Here is a 17788-nt window from a genome sequence, read left to right on the forward strand (position 1 = left end):
TCCCTGGCACTGTGAGGTAGCAGTGCTAATCACTGTGCCACCAGAAGCCTAGCTATCCTGTTTCGGTATCAATATTTCTAATTATGAAGCTCAAGATCGAATTTGCTTTGCCAATTACTCTCTCGCTATGTCTTGTAGATATACAAAATCTCTTTTCACCTCTTTCTCTCTCCTCCCAAAGAGGCCAGTTGGGTTTTTATGACAATCCAGCCGTTTTCATGGTCACTTTTTCCCAGAGCCGGCCCCACAAATGACCAGATTCATTCAGCTCAATTTCACAACCTGCCTTTGTGTTTTGTGGGTTCTCTCTCACTCCCTATTTTCTGTATTCAATCAATTTCACAGGGTGTTCGAAGGGCAGGATTCAAAGTCCGGAAACGCAAACCAAACATCACATCAGGATCTGACAGAGTCCTCAATTTATCATATCCTGAATATCATCGATCATGGAAGGAAAAAACATCGTTCACAGTGGGGAGAAACCGTACACGTGCTGTGTGTGTGGACGAGGATTCAGTCGATCATCAGGCCTCACGAGACACAAATGCAGTCACACCGAGGAGAAACCGTGGAAATGTGCGGACTGTGGGAAAGGATTCACTTCCCCATCCAAGCTGGAAATTCATCGACGCAGTCACACTGGGGAGAGACCGTTCACCTGTTCCAAGTGTGGGAAGGGATTCACTCAGTCATCCAACCTGCGGAATCATCAGCGAGTTCACACTGATGAGACACCATTCACCTGCTCCAAGTGTGGGATGGGATTTGCTATTTCAGCCAACCTGCTGAGTCACCAGCGAGTTCACACTGGGGAGAGACCATTTCTGTGTCCAGACTGTGGGAAATGCTATAAACGTTCTGGGGAACTGAGGAGTCATCAACGTGTTCACACTAATGAGAAGCCGTTCAAGTGCTCTCACTGTGGGACTGGGTTCAGACAATCATCTGACCTCATTGTACATCAGCTAATTCACACCGGGGAGAGGCCATTCACCTGCTCCCAGTGTGGGAAAGGATTCACTCAGTCAACCAACTTGCTGACACACCAGCGAATTCACACTCTGGAGAGACCATACACCTGCTCCGAGTGTGGGAAGGGATTCACTGAGTCATCTGCTCTGTCCACACACCTGCGAGTTCACACTGGGGAGAGACCATTCACCTGCTCAGTGTGTGGGAAGGGATTTACTATTTCAGCCAACCTGCTGAGTCACCAGCGGGTTCACACTGATGAGAGACCGTTTCAATGTCCAGACTGCAGGAAGTGCTTTAAACGTTCTGGGGATCTGATGAGCCATCAGCGTGTTCACACTGACGAGAAATCGTTCAGGTGCTCTTACTGCGGGACTGGGTTCAGGCACTCATCTCACCTCACTGTACATCAACGAATTCACACCGGAGAGAGACCATTCACCTGCTCCGAGTGTGGGAAGAGATTCACTGAGTCATCCAACCTGCTGAAGCACCAGCGAATTCACACTCGGGACAGGCCATTCACCTGTGAGTGTGGGAAGGGATTCGCCACTTCAACCCACCTGCTGAGACACCAACGAGGCCACAAGTAACCACAGTGATTGGGTTTTGCTGTTCCTCACATTCTGGACTGAACCATGTTCATTTGGGTCTCTTTCTGCTGATAATAAACTCCAGCCCATTTACAGGGGCTAATATTCTGGCTAAAAGTCAAATAAATTTGATTTGCGTGAAATACGCAGTGTGTTGAAACTTTTTAATATCTCTAACACAAGTTAGTTCCTTGTGAAGTTCTCTCGCTCTCCCCTGTCTCTTCCATCCTCACCTCCAACAAGAAGTGTGAGGAGCTTGTGGAGCTTCTTTGTGACTGAGATTGAGTCAATCCGATCAGCTGCCTCTGCTGCTTCCCTCCCTTCCACGAGCCGACCGGACCAAACTGTCTCTAAATTTCATCCTTTCCCGAGCCCTGAACCCACATCTTTCTCTAGTTTCTCTCCCATCTCCCCTCATGCCCTCTTAAAGCTCATCTTGTCCATGAGACCCAGCTCCTGCTCCATCGACCCTATTCCCACTGAGCTACTGATCGGCCAACTACCCTGTGTCCATGGATATTGTCAACATTCCTCTCTCTTCAGGTACTGTCCCTGTGCCCTTCAAATCTGCCATTCTGCTTCAACCACTGGAGGATGTTTCACATCAGAGGGTGGGGGAGGAGGGATAATAAATAAGAGCTTTCACTTTGCACTCAAATCAATGAGGACTCTGAACTCTGCCAAGGAAGAAAACCCTGGCAGGTGGGCGGGGAGGATTCACAAACACCCGCTGGAGGCTCCAAACCCCCAATAAAACCCATTAGTTTTATTGTCAGTCTGCAGACAGGAGCTGGAGAACTGAACCCAAGCAGAGGAGAGGGAGGGAGAAAACTGGGAGTGGAGGAAAGAAATAGTGAGATGGGTTTGGATTTCAGCCCAGGGAGGAGGGAGAGTGTGTGGGATGGGGATTTACAGCTTTGGGGGAACAAGAGAGGAACAAATATTTCAGAGAAACTAGAATTGTCTCTTCAGAATTTCTATTCTGTACTGACAGTGATGTATTTTGTAAACTCCTTTTACAAGGTATTAAAAGGGGAGGATTCAAAGACTGGAAACTCAAACCAAATTATACAACAACATTTGGCTGAGTTAATGGCTTCATCAATAGCTGGTAATCCACGGCCTTTGATTGTGGAAGGAGAAATGTTTGTCTGTTCTATCTGTGGGAGAACAGTTCAAACAGCAGTGTGACTGGAAAAGGACAGAGGCACAGACACATCTGAGTGACAGTGTTCCATTACACTGACTGTGCAAAGTGCAGGTTTGGTGGATTGACTATGGTGAATTGCCCCTTAGTGTCCAATGGTGAAGTGGGGTTACGGGGAGAGGGCAGGTGAAGTGCGCCTGGGTGGGGTGTTCTTTTGCAGGGTAGGTGCAAACCCGATGGGCCAAATGGCCTCCTTCTGCACTTGTAGGGGTTCAATGCCAGACCTGTTGAGTTAATCGCATTTTCTGTTTTCACTCTACATTATACACATTTTTAATCCACTAATTATATTTATTGAACCACTGAACCATCAACTACTGAGCAGTGTGTTGATGTTTCAGCTATTTTGTAGGATTTTCTCTCAGTCTGATGGGTCTGTCTGGTGGTATTTCCCTGGTACTGTCCATGTGTTTGGGTGTTTGGTATTTTAGGGAGCAGGTAGAATTTCCTTGGTTCTACCTGTTGTCCCCTCAGATATTCCACCTGTTTTTGGTTAATGTGTCTGGAGTCTGAGTTCTTCCAGTCTGTCTCCAATTCCCCTTCCTGTCTTGGGTATATGGATCCAGGTAGCTTGGTGTTGTGATTCATGCTGTTTAGTTGTCCATCTGTCTCCAGCAGGTATTGTTGTCTCTCGATAATGACTGTGCTGCAAACCTTGTCTTCTGGTCTTAATATCCGTGTTGGATCCAAGCTCCCGGATTGTCTGTCTTTCTCTCCGGGTACGATTCTGTTTGTCTCTTGTATTTTACAGGCAGAGACCTGATTGAAGGGATTCAAACATGAGAATTCTGGGAAAGATAGTCAAGAATTTGGGGGATGACAACATGTTCAAAGTGTTTGGAGAGGAGAGGGAGGTTGAAGATGAGGCAGTAATTTGTAAGGATGGCTTGAACCAAATACACAGCCTGCACCATTCGCGTGGAGGAGGAAACATCCATGTATTCTGTGTGGACAAGGCTTCAACTGGTTGTCTGAACTGGAGAGATACAAGGACACCTGGATCATGAAGACATGGAAATGTGGGGAATGTGGGAAGGGATTCAATTATCGATGCCTGCTGGAAACTCACCGATGTATTCACACAGGAGAGAGACAATTCACCTGCTCTGAATGTGGGAAAGGATTTACTCAATCAGCTGGCCTCATGTTACACTAGCGAATTCATGCAGAAGACAAACCATTCAGCTGCACTTCCTGTGAAAGTTCAAAGCATTCCTCTTCCCTCACAGCACATCAATACACTCACAGTGGGGAGCGACCGTCCACCTGCTACACTTGTGGGAAGCAATTCACGTATTCGTCCGCCAGCACAACAGTGAGTTCACACTGGGGAGAGGCCATTCACCTGCTACAATTATGGGAAAGGATTCACTCAGTTATCCAACCTGCATACACACCAGCGGGTTCGTGTTGAGAAGAGGCTGTTCACCTGTTCTGTGTGTGGGAAGGGATTCACTCAGCCAGCTCGACTCATGTTACACCAATGAATTCACTCTTGAGGACAGAGCATTCAGCTGCATGTCTTGTGGAATGAGGTTCACGTTTCCATCTCAGTATACACAATTGTGTTCACTCCCCAGGGAGAGACCACTGAGAGACCTCAGTGTGCAGGAAGGGATTTACTCAATCATCCAGTCTGCTCAGACACCAGCAAAGTTACTATGGAAAAGCCATTCAGCTGCAGTTTCATTGGAAAGACACTCAGGAAGTCATCCACCTTCAGTGCACTCCAACAAATTCACAAAGGGCCGAGACCGACCATCGACACTGTGGGAAGGGATACACTCAATAACGATATGAGCCGAGACATCAGCAAGTTGGCAAGTGACTGCAAGGGTTGGATTTTGCTGTTTATGCTGCTGTTAATCACATCCAGGATTGATGGTCTGACAATATCTGGTTTGATTCTGCTGATATTAACAAACCCTAGAACTGGCTGTAGTTTAATATTTTCAGATGTCACTGATTCTCGGGGCTGCGATGTCCCATTTCAAAAGCAGCATCTGTGATATTCTCCTTCATTCAAGAACTCTTAATAGGATCGTCCTAAATTGATGTTTGATCCAAAATCTACAATTCAGAGTTTGACAGGCTCTACTAATTAACATCTCCAACTAGAAAGTGCTGATTAATCCTTGCTGACAATTGTTAGCGACTCACACATTCCTCACAGTAACATGTCCATTGTGAAATTACATTATCAAAGAACATTAAACAAAACAGTGAAACATTTCATACTCACATCAATAAAAACTTCATCAATCAACATTGATATTGATGAAGCTTGGAAGTCACTGAGTTCAATCATTTCTGACACAGCAGCACCAGCCAGGGTTAGGGGATAGAGCGGGGGAGTGGGCTGAGGTAGAGTGCTCTTTCACAGGGTCGCTGCAGACTCGATGGGCCAAATGGCCTCCCTCTGTACTGTAAAGACCTACAGGATTCTATGGTAACGGTGGAACCCACAACACAGACTGGTTTGAGATCCACTCAGCAGAGGTAGATGAAATGAAATTAAAATCGCTTATTGTCACAAGTAGGCTTCAAATGAAGTTACTGTGAAAAAACCCTAGTTGCCACATTCCTGCGCCTGTTCGGGGAGGCTGGTACGGGAATTGAACCATGCTGCTGGCCTGCCTTGGTCTGCTTTAAAAGCCAGCGATTTAGCCCTATGCAAAACCAGCCCCGATAACATCTGTCATTGAAGCAAAAAGCAAAAGCGGCCTGATGTACAGCATAGACCCAACACCGAGAACACTGCATCACTGAAAGCAGCCAAGGCAGTTATGTAAAAAATGGCAAGATTGTGCAAATAAGCACTCGACAGCCAACGTCAGTAATTCCACACTGCCTGTGATAACAGAAATCTAGGGCTGCACAGTGGCTCAGTGGTTAGCAATGGCGCTGAGGACCCGGGTTCGATTCCGGCCCCAGGTCACTGTCGGTTTGGAGTTTTCATTCTCCGTGTCTGCATGGGTCTCACCCCCCACAACCCAAAGATGTACCAGTTAGCTGGATTGCCCACGTTGAATTGCCCTTAATTGGAAAGTAATTGGCTACTCTAAATTTATATTAAAAATGATAACGGAAATCTATGTGTGATGGGAAGAAGAAAGCTCCGCGTCTGACCATCACCAAAGTCATTCCCCTGAAATCCAACATGGTGACATCCTGACAGATGTAAACAGATGTCCTGCTGGGTTGAACACGACTGTCAGCTGTCCTCAGTCAGACGGACATCTCCCAGTCGCTGTCTGACTCTCCTGCAGCTGCCTCATGGCTGAGCTGGAAAAGGCCATTGATTGCTGAGCAAGCAGAAAGGCACCCGGCAAGGATGGAATTCCAGCTGAACTGCTCACACACAGAAAGTCCCATCGACTGTCGCACCGCCATGACCTCCTCTGTTGGGAAGTCCACCCTATCCCTGCAACCCAGAAACCCCATTTAACCTTTTCGAACAGTCAGGGCAATATAGTATAGACAATCTACCTAACCTTTTGGCTTTGCAAGGGTCGATCCAAACCCAATGTAAGTTCTATGAAATCAACTTTCAAACTGATGCAGAGTTCCAGCCAATGAGGGAGTCCGGGCTCAGCCTCGCCCCCACATTCACTGATCGGTGGGAGGAGCAGCTGCCCCTGCTCGGTCCTCCAGCCCCGCCCCCTCTTCCCATTGGTCTGGAGGTGCCGTCAATCACTCCCTGGGCATTGTGATCTGGAGCATGCGCAGTGCCGATACTGGAGTGATGTTGTTGGGGTGGAATTTTTATTTTTAAAAGAAATTTAGAGTACCCAATTCATTTTTTCCAATTAAGGTGAATTTAGCATGGCCAGTTCACCTACCCTGCACATCTTTGGGTTGTGGGGGTGAGACCTACACAAACACGGGGAGATTGTGCAAACTCCACACGGACAATGACCCAGAGCCAGGATCGAACATGGGACCTCGGCACTGTGAGACAGCAATGCTAACCACTGAGCCGCCGTGCTGCCTTGCTGGAGTGAAATGCTGAGCAGTTCAGAATTAGAAACTGCAGTCGAGCTGGAAGCAATAGTACTGCCGGCTGGTTTGAGAGGCTTCATAAACCCCCGGTGTAGGCCCAGAACCCAGAATTAAAAGCTACCGATCCACGCTTGCAAACAACGGGCCGCAGTTGCAGTTCTCCGTCGACAGGCGCAGGTGAACAGCCCCATCTTGCTGAGGAGCGATATGGTGTAGTGCGTGTGCGCGGTCATTGGGTAAGGGAGCCGTTGAGGGAGATTCAAGACCCGGCCACTCAGTGCCCAAGAATGACGGGAACATCGTTTCATCTCCAAGGTAGGAATTTGTTATTTCTTCTTTCATGGGATGTGGTGAGGCCAGCATGTATTGCCCATCCCTAATTGTCCTTGAGAAGGTGGTGAGCTGCCTCCCTGAACCGCTGCAGTCGGTGTGGTGTTGAGACACCCACTGTGCTGTTTGAGAGGGATTTCAGGAGCTTGATCCAGTGACAGTAAAGGGACAGTCAGTGGTTAGCACTGCTGCCTCACACTGCCAGGGACCCGGGTTCGATTCCGGCCTTGGGTGACTTTGTGTGCAGTTTGTATGCTCTCTATTTGTACTCCTTTGCAGACTCCTGAAATCCACTTTACAAATTACTTCCTTGACTGTATTTGAGTCATACATTCAATCCCTTCATCCAACACATTCATATAGATGGTAAATGGTTGGGAGCCCAACACTGATCCTGGTGACATTCCACTTGTCACATCTTACCCACCCAGAAATGACCCATTTATATCTACTGGCTGCTTCCTGTTCGCTAACCAATCCTCTATCCATGCTGATATGTTGCCCCCACACCATGAGATCTTATTTTGTGTAATAACCTTCGATGTGGCACCTTGGGAAATACCTTCTGGAAATCCACATAAAGCACATCTACAGGTTCCCCTTTATTGACATCCCTTGTTATTTCCTCAAGGAACTGATAAATTAGTCAATCACGATTGACTCCCTGAACCCATTTTCAAACACTGTATCAAAAGAAAAATCAAATCTGCTCTACCCCTCTGCCTCCTTTGCCAATTACCTTAGACGGACTCACTTTCTGTTAAAGAGCCTGTCAACCCCTCTCACCCACTTTCCCAAAAGTGAACAAATTTAATCAAGAAAAGTCCAGCAAATTCAAATATTTTCTGGTTAAAAGATTATTGACGAAACAGAACAAGGTTAAAAAAACTAACAGAAAATTACTTGAGGATCAAAGACAACCAGAGTAACAGGATGTTCACAATGTTCTGGGTCCCAAATGGTTTCCCTTCAGCTCCTCTGTACCCTGTTCCCGTGACTCCCCGCTTTGGACACAGGGGCACTGAACCCTGGGGGTCACATCACCATCAGCCCCTGTCACCCCCCCCCCCCCCCACCCTGATGAGTAGGAGATCCATTTCCCAGTCAGGCCTCCAGCACCTTCCTGTCTCTATTAGTGCTCAAGCCTCTTTATCTTCAGCTAAATTCAGCCCTCAGCTCCATCACCTGGCTGTCATTGACACGAGCAATAGAGACAGAAAGGTGCACGAGGCTCAAACGGGTAGTCAACATTTGTGGATTGGAACCTCCATACAGGTCAGCAAGAAAAGGAAATTGAATTCTCAGTCAACAAATTAAAGAATCACAAAACGAGACTTCAAGATTTATGACTTTTAATGTGACAGACAAACTAGAACTTTGCTCGTTTTTACTTTTTCACTAATTCTCATCTTTTCCTGTCCGCGTGCTCACGAGTCCCTTGGTTCGCGAGTGTTTTGGGGAAATTTTTGCATCTTCCTCCGTGAAGGCAGACACACATTGTTTAATTTCTTTGCCATTTCCTCATTCCCCATTATAAACTCTCCTGTCTCTGCCTGGAATGGACCCACATTGGTCTTTGCTAATCTTTTACTTTTCACATTCCTGTCGAAGCTTTTCTAGTTGATTTTTAAGTTTCACCCCAGTTTTCTCTCATATTCTATTTCTCTTCATCGATTTATTGATCCTCCTTTGCTGAATTCTAAAGCAAGCTCCTAATCCTCAGGTTTACTAATATTTTGACCACGTTATGAGCTTTTCCATTGATCAAATGGGATCTTTAACTTTTCTTGTTAGCCAAGGTTGCATCACTTTTCCTGTTGGATTTTTATCCCTCAAAGGAATCGATATTTGTTATTTATATGTGAAATAAAAGTCACAAAAATCCCAGAGGACCATCGGCTGCTCTCCCCTTTGACAGAGAGAGAGCTGACTGGAGGTGATTTAACCCGAGGGTCAGCACACCTCAGGCGAGGGGCCTGGTTGAGAAGGCGCGGTCTTCATGAATAAACTCAGCCAGTACAGGAGTTGGATCCATGGTGTTGGCTTTGCTCTGCATCACAAACCACTCGTCCAGCCAACTGAGCAAACCTACCCCGATAAATATGAAATCATTCCTTAAATATTAGGTATTCCCTGTACCAATCAGTTTCCCATCCACCTCAGACAACTTGCCCTCATACCCTGATAGTTTTCTTCTGTGAGGAACACCCAGATAAATTAAACGGAAGAACCATGTAACCACCAGGGCCCATCTCCATGGCAATGTGGCATGTTTTGTGGTGTTCCAAACAGAAATGGAAACTAAGTATCTTCAATCTTCCAAACACCCTTGTACAATTTGAAGCCAGGTGTTAGCAACAAGGCTCAAAGAGCATCAGCCCACTGGACGCAAAGTGGTGAGACCGGCCAGTCCAGCAGAAAGAAACCCTCCAACCATCCCCACTGACCACCTGTCAGAATGAACAAAATGCAGTCCTGGGTGTAGAGCAGAAACAATAACAGCAGAATCCAACCCCTGTAATCAATTGTGAAATTGTTGGTGTCACTGTAGGTGTGGTGAAACATGCAATCCCATCTCACATTGAGAGCAGGTGAATGGACACTCCCCAGTGTGAACTCGCTGGTGTCTCCACAGGTTGGATAACCGAGTGAATCCCTTCCCACACTTAGAGCAGGTGAACGGCCTCTCCCCAGTGTGAAATGTAGCCATGCTGGCCACGCAAAATGGACACTGAGCCAAACTAAAATGGAAGGCTGCTGAGAAACAGACAGTTCAGCCAGAACAGCAGTCTGCAAAGAGCAGTTTGCATTCTGCAGCAGCAGAAACCAGTTTGGGCTCAGGTGAAGAGACCTTAGCTAGGTGCAAATGGCAAAACGCTTTGCATGCTAATGAGGCCATCAGACTTGAACACCCACACAATAGATACATTTGGTTCTGAATGGACACATTCCAATCAAGACCCAGACATCGAGGCACCAGAAACCTCCGAACAAAAGGACATAAGAAACGCCCCCTCCATCACGGAGACCCCCTCGCATTGGGGAATTAATCCAGTATCGATAAGAAATTGATCCAATAGGTAGAGCCCGCCCGAGAAGAGGGAAGGACAACGGAACCCCTATAAAAGATAGGGACCTCGTGTTGTCCGGTCTGTTAAACCTGTGCTCCGGCCCCGACTGACACCTGGTATCCTGACTCCAGCCGTTGAGCACCAGCCGCCGAAACCGTAAGTTCAACGCTCGCTACGCGATCCAAGCCCGCTAGACTCCCAAGTGCCAGAACGCTTGCTGAAGGCTGCAGACAAAACCAGGACGAAGGCCTCGTTCTCTGACCTTGCCTGTTCCTGTTAGATAAGTATTCTGTTTGCTTATGTTTAGTTGTAGCTTAGTCTCTTAGTGTGTGTGCATGAGTATTTATTATTAACTGTATAATAAATATTGATCGTTTGAACTTGACTAATCGGTGTATCGTCTTTATTACTTTGAATTTGACCTTGGAATACTTGTGACGTTGCCTATACGGCAGCTGGCGACTCCAGAGCTTAAATAATTACATAGAACAGAGCCTAGCAGTGTTAAGCACACGTCGAACTCGGAGGCGTGTTAATACACTCCAATAAACGCGTTTTACGCCCATAGTAAAACGTGCAACATTTAGTGGCGACATCCGCCGGGACCCTGTTGTAAGTGGAAACACCACAGTGTCCAGGACCCTGAAATTTGAATTAGAACTCCAAATTACAGAGAAAGAAAGAGATCACAAGTATTCAAGGTGTTCAAAATAATAAGCGAAATTCGGAAGTGTGTTTTAGTGCATGCGTACTAACAGGGCTGTAAGGTAAAACTGGAAGCTTTTTGTTGCGACAAACTTTCGGTAGTTTTGTGATCGGAAAATAGCGTAAGCCGTACCCTTTTCACGAAACACCACCCCAGCAACCCCCTGTTCCAAATTATAAAAAGAGAGTCAGAGAAAATGGCCATGCAGGCAATGGAACGTCTGATGGATCCAGCAAAGTTTGTGGTCGCAGCGACCAACAGCAGTAGCAGAGTAGGCCAGTGTCCCACGTGGGAGCTGGAACTCCGCAAATATCTGCAGGGAAAGGGATGGCCCCTTTGGAAAGAGTTTTGTGCAAATGAGGAGACAGGTCCCGGAAGTATAGGTCATACTTGGTGGGAGAACCTCTCTCAGATACACAAAAAGAGTTTAGGTAAAGCACGCAAGCCGATGGCGATTGTGTCCTGCTTGGCACAGTTGCGAGGCGCAGAGGAGGTCATCAGGACGCTCCGGGCAGATTTAGAGGAAAGGAACCGAATGAGTAAGGTCGATGTCAGGGACATCGAGAGAGAAAACCTGGATCTTAAAGGGAAGTTGGCAGAGAAGGGTAGAGAGGTGGATGATGCCAAGAGGGCTCACCAGTCTTGTCTAGCTCATCTGAACAGTTCCCAGACCCAGTATGAGAAAGCCTATCAGGACGTGCAACGTGCCGTTCTGATAAGACAGGAATCGGAAAAGCAGGTGGAGGCATTGCAGAGGCAATGTTCCGATCTCAAAGCAGCTTTGAGAGCACTCCACGCTGCAACGACCGAACAAAGACAAAGCACAGTTGACCACGCGAAATGCAGGAAACAGATTGCGGAACTGCAATCTCTGCTTTCGGTGCAGAATGGCTTCCAAAGCACCTTTGGAGCTCAGTTAGATGGGGAAAACGCCCCAGATTGGCAGGAATTAAGCGAGACAGCGCAGCGTTATGTTCAGGGAACATGTGCGCCCGCAGCTCAGCAGAAACGACAGGCACCCCAACCCCCCACAGCTCAGATCATAACCGCACCCATGAATCCCGTAACCACACAGAGGAAAGCCGAATCAGAAGGCGCCCCAGACATAAGTTACACCACCCCTTTAACAGTAACCCAGCTAAGGGACGCTTGTGAAAAGATCACTCCGTTCCTCCCCACCGCAGACCCCCACCAGTTCTTCGCGAAAGTAAAACAGCAGGCTACCATGTACGGCCTGGATGAGAGAGAGCAGGTTAAGCTCACCGTGTTGAGCTTAGACCAGAGTGTAGTGGCAGCCCTCCCCGACCCACAAAACGTGGCAGGAGGTAGCCTAGAGGAGATGCACACTGCCATTTTAGATGCCATCGGGTACAATAGAGGTGACCCCGTAGAAGGCTTGAATAAGTGCAGGCAGAAGAGATCGGAACACCCCACAGCATTCGCAGGAAGGCTGTGGATTCACTTCAGCGCAGTTTTCGGACAGCTAGATAGAGCGCATTTAACCCGCGAAAACATGGTTAAATGGACGCGCACAATTATCTCACACGCAACAGAAGCAGGACAGAGCGCTTGCAATAATTATGACCCCTCAGAAGAGGCCCATAACGAAAAATGGGTCCTCAAAAGATTGTCCCGCGCTTGGGAGCAATCGCTTCAGGCAAAAGCAAAGGTTAGATCCCCAGAAGAGGCTCAGGCTGCTGCAGATATCCAAGCAGTCAGAGAGCACCAGAAGCCCGCATGGGTAAATGAAGGCAAGAGCAGCCCTCAACAGAAAGGACAGGAATGCTATAACTGTGGACAGTTAGGGCATTGGGCAAAAGAGTGTAATGCACCCCAGCGATCTCAGAGAGGCCAGCAGACAGGCACTCTGAACCGCAACAAAGCAAAACCAATCCACAATGTAGCAGTACAGTCAGGACCCACCAATGTGGACGAGACGAACTGACGGTGTTCGGGCTCCCCCACTTGGGTCTGTGACACACTATGGGACTCATCAGGGAGGCCCGTAGTCACGGCAAAAGTCAAAGGGAAGCCCATAGAGTTACTGTGGGACACAGGAGGATCCCGCACCACCATTAACTCCACAACCACGGCACACGCAGACACGTGGCCGACCACCTCCACCATCACACTTAGCGGGTTCACCGGACACTCGCAGCAGGGACATATCACAGCACCCGTAGCGATCCAGCTAGGGAACATTAGCACAAGGCACCCCGTAGTTTTAGTAAATCTTCCCCGGACAGCAGAGCACATCCTGGGGATAGATTTCATGAACGCTCACAGCTTGTCGTTCGACCCAGTGAACCAGTGTGTCTGGCGAATGGCGAGATCAGACAGAGCCCCAGCCACCCTCACAGTAGGAGACTACGCTAATCGGATTAGCGCAGTGGGAGAGTACTCATTCGACCTGACTACACTCCACACCGACCGACAAATTAAGGCCCTACTAAACAAACACAGGACAGCATTTGCAAGTCACCGTCATGACTGTGGCAGAATGACTGGACAAGTTCATGTTACCGGACAGGACCCCCGACCGCAAAAGCAGTATAGATTTCCCCTCGAGGCAGAGGTGGAAATAGAAAAAGTTATAGGCAGCTTGTTGGACCAAGGTGTACTGAGAACGGTAGCCTCCACCAACAATGCCCCTATTTGGCCAGTGAGGAAGCCCGATGGATCATGGCGTCTGACCATCGATTATCGGGAACTCAACAAAGTAACCCCCGCAGTAGCCCCAACGGTAGCTACTAGTCCCGAGACCATGCTCAAGCAAGGTCTCAACGCCAAGTACTTCACGGTATTGGACATCAGTAATGGATTCTGGTCAATACCATTGGCAAAAGCGTGCCAATACAAATTCGCATTCACTTTCAAAACTCAGCAGTACACGTGGACATGCCTCCCACAAGGATTCCACAATTCACCCTCCATTTTCCACCGACAGCTGGCAAGTGGATTAGAGAAATTTTCCCGACCCGATTGTCTGGTACAGTATGTAGACGACCTACTACTGCAGACAGACACAAAGGCAGAGCACATTTCGCTTCTGGCCGAACTCCTAGAACTCTTAACTGAAATTGGCTGTAAAGTTAACCCGAAAAAGGCCCAAATATTGGAAAGTAAAGTGATGTATTTGGGATCAGTCATCACGCACGGCAAACGCGAAATCGAATTCAAAAGAATTGATTCGATTGTCAAATTGCCCCTTCCCCAGAATGTTTCAGCCCTCCGGTCGTTTTTAGGACTGGTTGGCTATTGTCGGAACCACATCGACGGATTCGCGACAAAAGCCGCCCCACTTTCAGACCTCCTTAAGAAAGGAGCTCCCTGGGAATGGCTTCCGCAGCATACAGGCGCTGTGGAAGAGTTAAAACGAGCCCTTAGTGCAGCACCCGCGCTGCTAGTCCCCGACCAACTTTCACCGTACGCAATAGAGGTAGCGAGCACCGATCTGACCCTCTCGGCCGTGTTGCTTCAGGAACGGCACGAGCAGCTAAGACCAGTGGCTTATGCCTCCCGACTGTTAGACCCGGTAGAACAAGGATTTTCGGCCTGTGAGAGGCACCTCCTTGCTGTCTTCTGGGCAGTGCAGTATTTCTCATACATCACCGGACTCAACCCCATTACTATTCTGACCGAACATACACCCACACAGCTACTACTAGACGGTCGACTGAAGGACGGTTCAGTTAGCCAGATTAGGGCAGCTAGGTGGACCCTACTTTTACAAGGACGGGACATTACAGTGAAACGGACACGCACACACACATACTTAGCAGACAACCTCCAATACCCCGGACAGCCCCATGACTGTGAAATTGTAGCTCCCCTGCATAACACAGGACCCTTTTTAGCCAAAACACCCCCCAGGAAGATAGGGAACCCAAAACAAAGCCCCCAGCCCACAGACACGTGTGGACCCTTGAGGATTTATGTAGACGGTTCCTCCACAGTTTTAAATGGTGAGCGTATCACAGGATGCGGCATCTATGTAGAGGACGCGCAGGGGCGCGCTCTCGAAGAGATAGCTCTTAAGTTACCAGGTCACTTAGGCGCGCAGGCAGCAGAGCTAGCAGCCATAGCGTACATAGTGGACCACCCCGATTCTTTCCCCAGCCCAGCAGACATATATTCAGACAGCTTATATGTCTGTAATAGCTTGACAGATTTTCTGCCCCTGTGGAGGACACGAGGTTTTGTCTCCGCAGACGGGAAACCCCTTCCATCAGCCCCTCTACTCCAGCATATTTTAGCGAAAGCGAAGGACAGGACCTTCGGCATAATAAAAGTAAGAAGTCACCATAGGTCATCACCCCCTGGGAATGTAAAAGCCGACGCGTTGGCTAAGGCAGGTTCCAGGAGAGGACACTTATGGACCCCCCCAGCTAGCGCACCAGCTAGCGCCCCTGTGAGCGCAGTCCAAGTCTCACAGACTGATATTAAAGATCTCGTGGCAGCACAAAAACAGGACGGAGACCTCAGGGAGGTTTCCAAGGGAAACTTTGTGCCTGCTTACGAGCACTTTAAACACGCACTGACCACACATGAGGGTGTGATCATTAAGGACCAACTTTATGTGGTCCCACAGCAGGACAGGAATCAGATGATTGCCTTGTTCCATGACGGACACGGGCATCAGGGAATTGATGCAACAACGAGGCACCTCAGGCAACTCTGTTGGTGGCCTAATCTCAGGAATGATGTAACGCACTACATAGAGAATTGCCTGATTTGTGCTCAGAATAACCCGGAGCGGTATTCTAAGAAGGCACAACTTCGGCATACTCGCCCAGTTAACGGCCCTTGGACAAACCTCCAGATCGACTTTATAGGTCCATTGCCCCCTTGTAGGAATGGCTATAAATACGTTCTGGTGGTGATAGATACCTTTACCAAGTGGGTAGAGGCATTTCCCTCACGAACAAATACAGCAAAGACAGCTGCAAAGATCCTGACCCACCACATCTTCACGAGATGGGGTTTACCCCGAAGTATCGATTCGGACCAGGGATCTCACTTTACAGGACGGGTCATGAGGAACGTCCTGACAATATTTGGCATCAAACAAAATTTTCATATTGCGTATCATCCACAGTCCAGCGGGATTGTGGAGCGCATGAATCGGACCCTAAAAACTACCCTTAGGAAAATGGTTCAAGAGAACAATTCCACATGGGATTCAGTGCTCCCCTTTGCACTTATGTTCATAAGGAACACTGTCTCCACATCGACAGGATACACACCACACACACTCATGACCGGACGCCCTATGAAAGGTACAGAATTCCTTTTAGGACTGGACATGACAAGCCCCGAAGTGACGGCCCTCACACATGAAAAGGCAGTTAAAGATCTAGTTGAGACTGTGAGGTCTGCACAGCTCGCAGCCGCAGTCCAGCTAGGGAAACGCCGACAGCAACGGACTGCCTGTTTCAATAAGACCGTACACACCACAGAATTCCAGGTTGGGCAACAGGTAATGTTATCTGTTTATAACCCCAGCAGTTTTTTGGCTCCAAAATATTCCGGTCCCTACTCAATTTCGGACAAAATTAGCCCCTCCGTTTACAGGATAAAGTATCCTAATGGGAAGACCGCCTGGTTCCATATAAACCAGTTAAAGGCTTATGGAACACAGGCCAACCATGCTCACCATGTCCTGCTGGATGCAGCAGAACACTTCACCCCGCCCACCAGAGACACTTTTCCACCATCCCCCTCACAGACCAGTTCATCAACGGACTCGCCCACGACTCCGCCCACAGACCACTACAGACCACGCCCCGACACGCCCACAAGCTGCCACAGCAGAGACAGTAGGACAGACACTGACTCTGAAGACAGCGACAGCACACAGCCATACAGCCCACACTGCACCACCTACGACCCCGACTCCAGTGACCCCATGGAAGTCACTTACCTCAAAAACCCCGAACCACCACCCGACCCCGACTACCCCGACAACACACTCGACGCTACCCAATGGCACAGGGACAATTCCTACAGACTTGTCCGCAATGATGAGAGTGACCCCCGGTCACACAATGCCAAAATAGCATGCCTGATCCACACAAGGGTGTGGGATCCGGGAGAGCAGGACGACACGGTGTCTGACTCCCGACACGGCAACCCCTTTGTGACCCTGTTCACAGAGGCAGAATCAAAGTGAGGTGTCCAGATGATGTAAGATAGGAATCGTTTGAGGGAAACGATGTCCTTTCTGATGGAACCTGCACGTATGTTTGTCTTCGTTTCATGTTTGTTTGTCTCAGGAATGTAAATGTTTCAGTTGGAGGATGGACATCTTCTTTTCAGCTGAAAAGATTGTGACCACCTCACATACACGTTAGCTTGTCTGCCGAAACTTTTGAGAACTTCGGTTTGATTGGAGATCCTTTCCAAAGTTGTAAGGCCACACGCCAAATAGCTTGTCCGCAGATATTTCTGAGAACTTCAGTTGTATCCTCTGGTGAACCGACACGGTTCACGACTTGTTCCCTGTTTTCAGAACGGAGCATCTTGGCTCCCTTGGTTTTTTTTAGGTGCCCCTCTATTCGGCGAAATAGAGGCTGCAAGTCATGGTCAACACATTCGTACCCGTTTCTTTCCAGGTTACTCAGGCAGTGGACAAACGGCACTGAGGACCCGCCCTGTCTGAGAACCAACCCTTGGTCAGCCAAGCTCGGGTACGGCACAGCACGCCCTACCCGGGGATCCCATCCAACTCATACCCGTAGCGGCCCACACGCAACTCATTCGGACGTTTCTTTCCAAATTTTGTTTTCATTTTAGGTTAGGTAGCCCTTCGGCCGCCATCCCACATGCTATTTACATCCGGGAACATTCGGATGGTAAATCAGCAAAGCCTGCGAGACGGCTCGCAGAAGGAAGGATTGTTAGGTGT

General features: G+C 48.4%; 1 long non-coding RNA gene across 2 annotated transcripts in view; it reads left to right on the forward strand.

Annotated features, from left to right (window-relative positions):
• Nucleotides 1-17788, forward strand: part of LOC119961683 — a 67229-nt gene that overhangs the window by 8536 nt on the left and 40905 nt on the right. The window contains exon 3 of one of the 2 annotated variants that reach the window (XR_005459716.1): nucleotides 346-608. The exons of the other annotated variant lie outside the window; for it this stretch is intronic. This is a non-coding gene — a long non-coding RNA (uncharacterized LOC119961683). Of the gene's footprint in view, nucleotides 1-345; nucleotides 609-17788 lie in introns of those variants that run through there. 2 annotated transcript variants of the gene reach the window in all.

Source organism: Scyliorhinus canicula, unplaced genomic scaffold (assembly GCF_902713615.1).
Source record: "Scyliorhinus canicula unplaced genomic scaffold, sScyCan1.1, whole genome shotgun sequence".
Classification (NCBI taxonomy): Eukaryota; Metazoa; Chordata; class Chondrichthyes; order Carcharhiniformes; family Scyliorhinidae; genus Scyliorhinus; species Scyliorhinus canicula.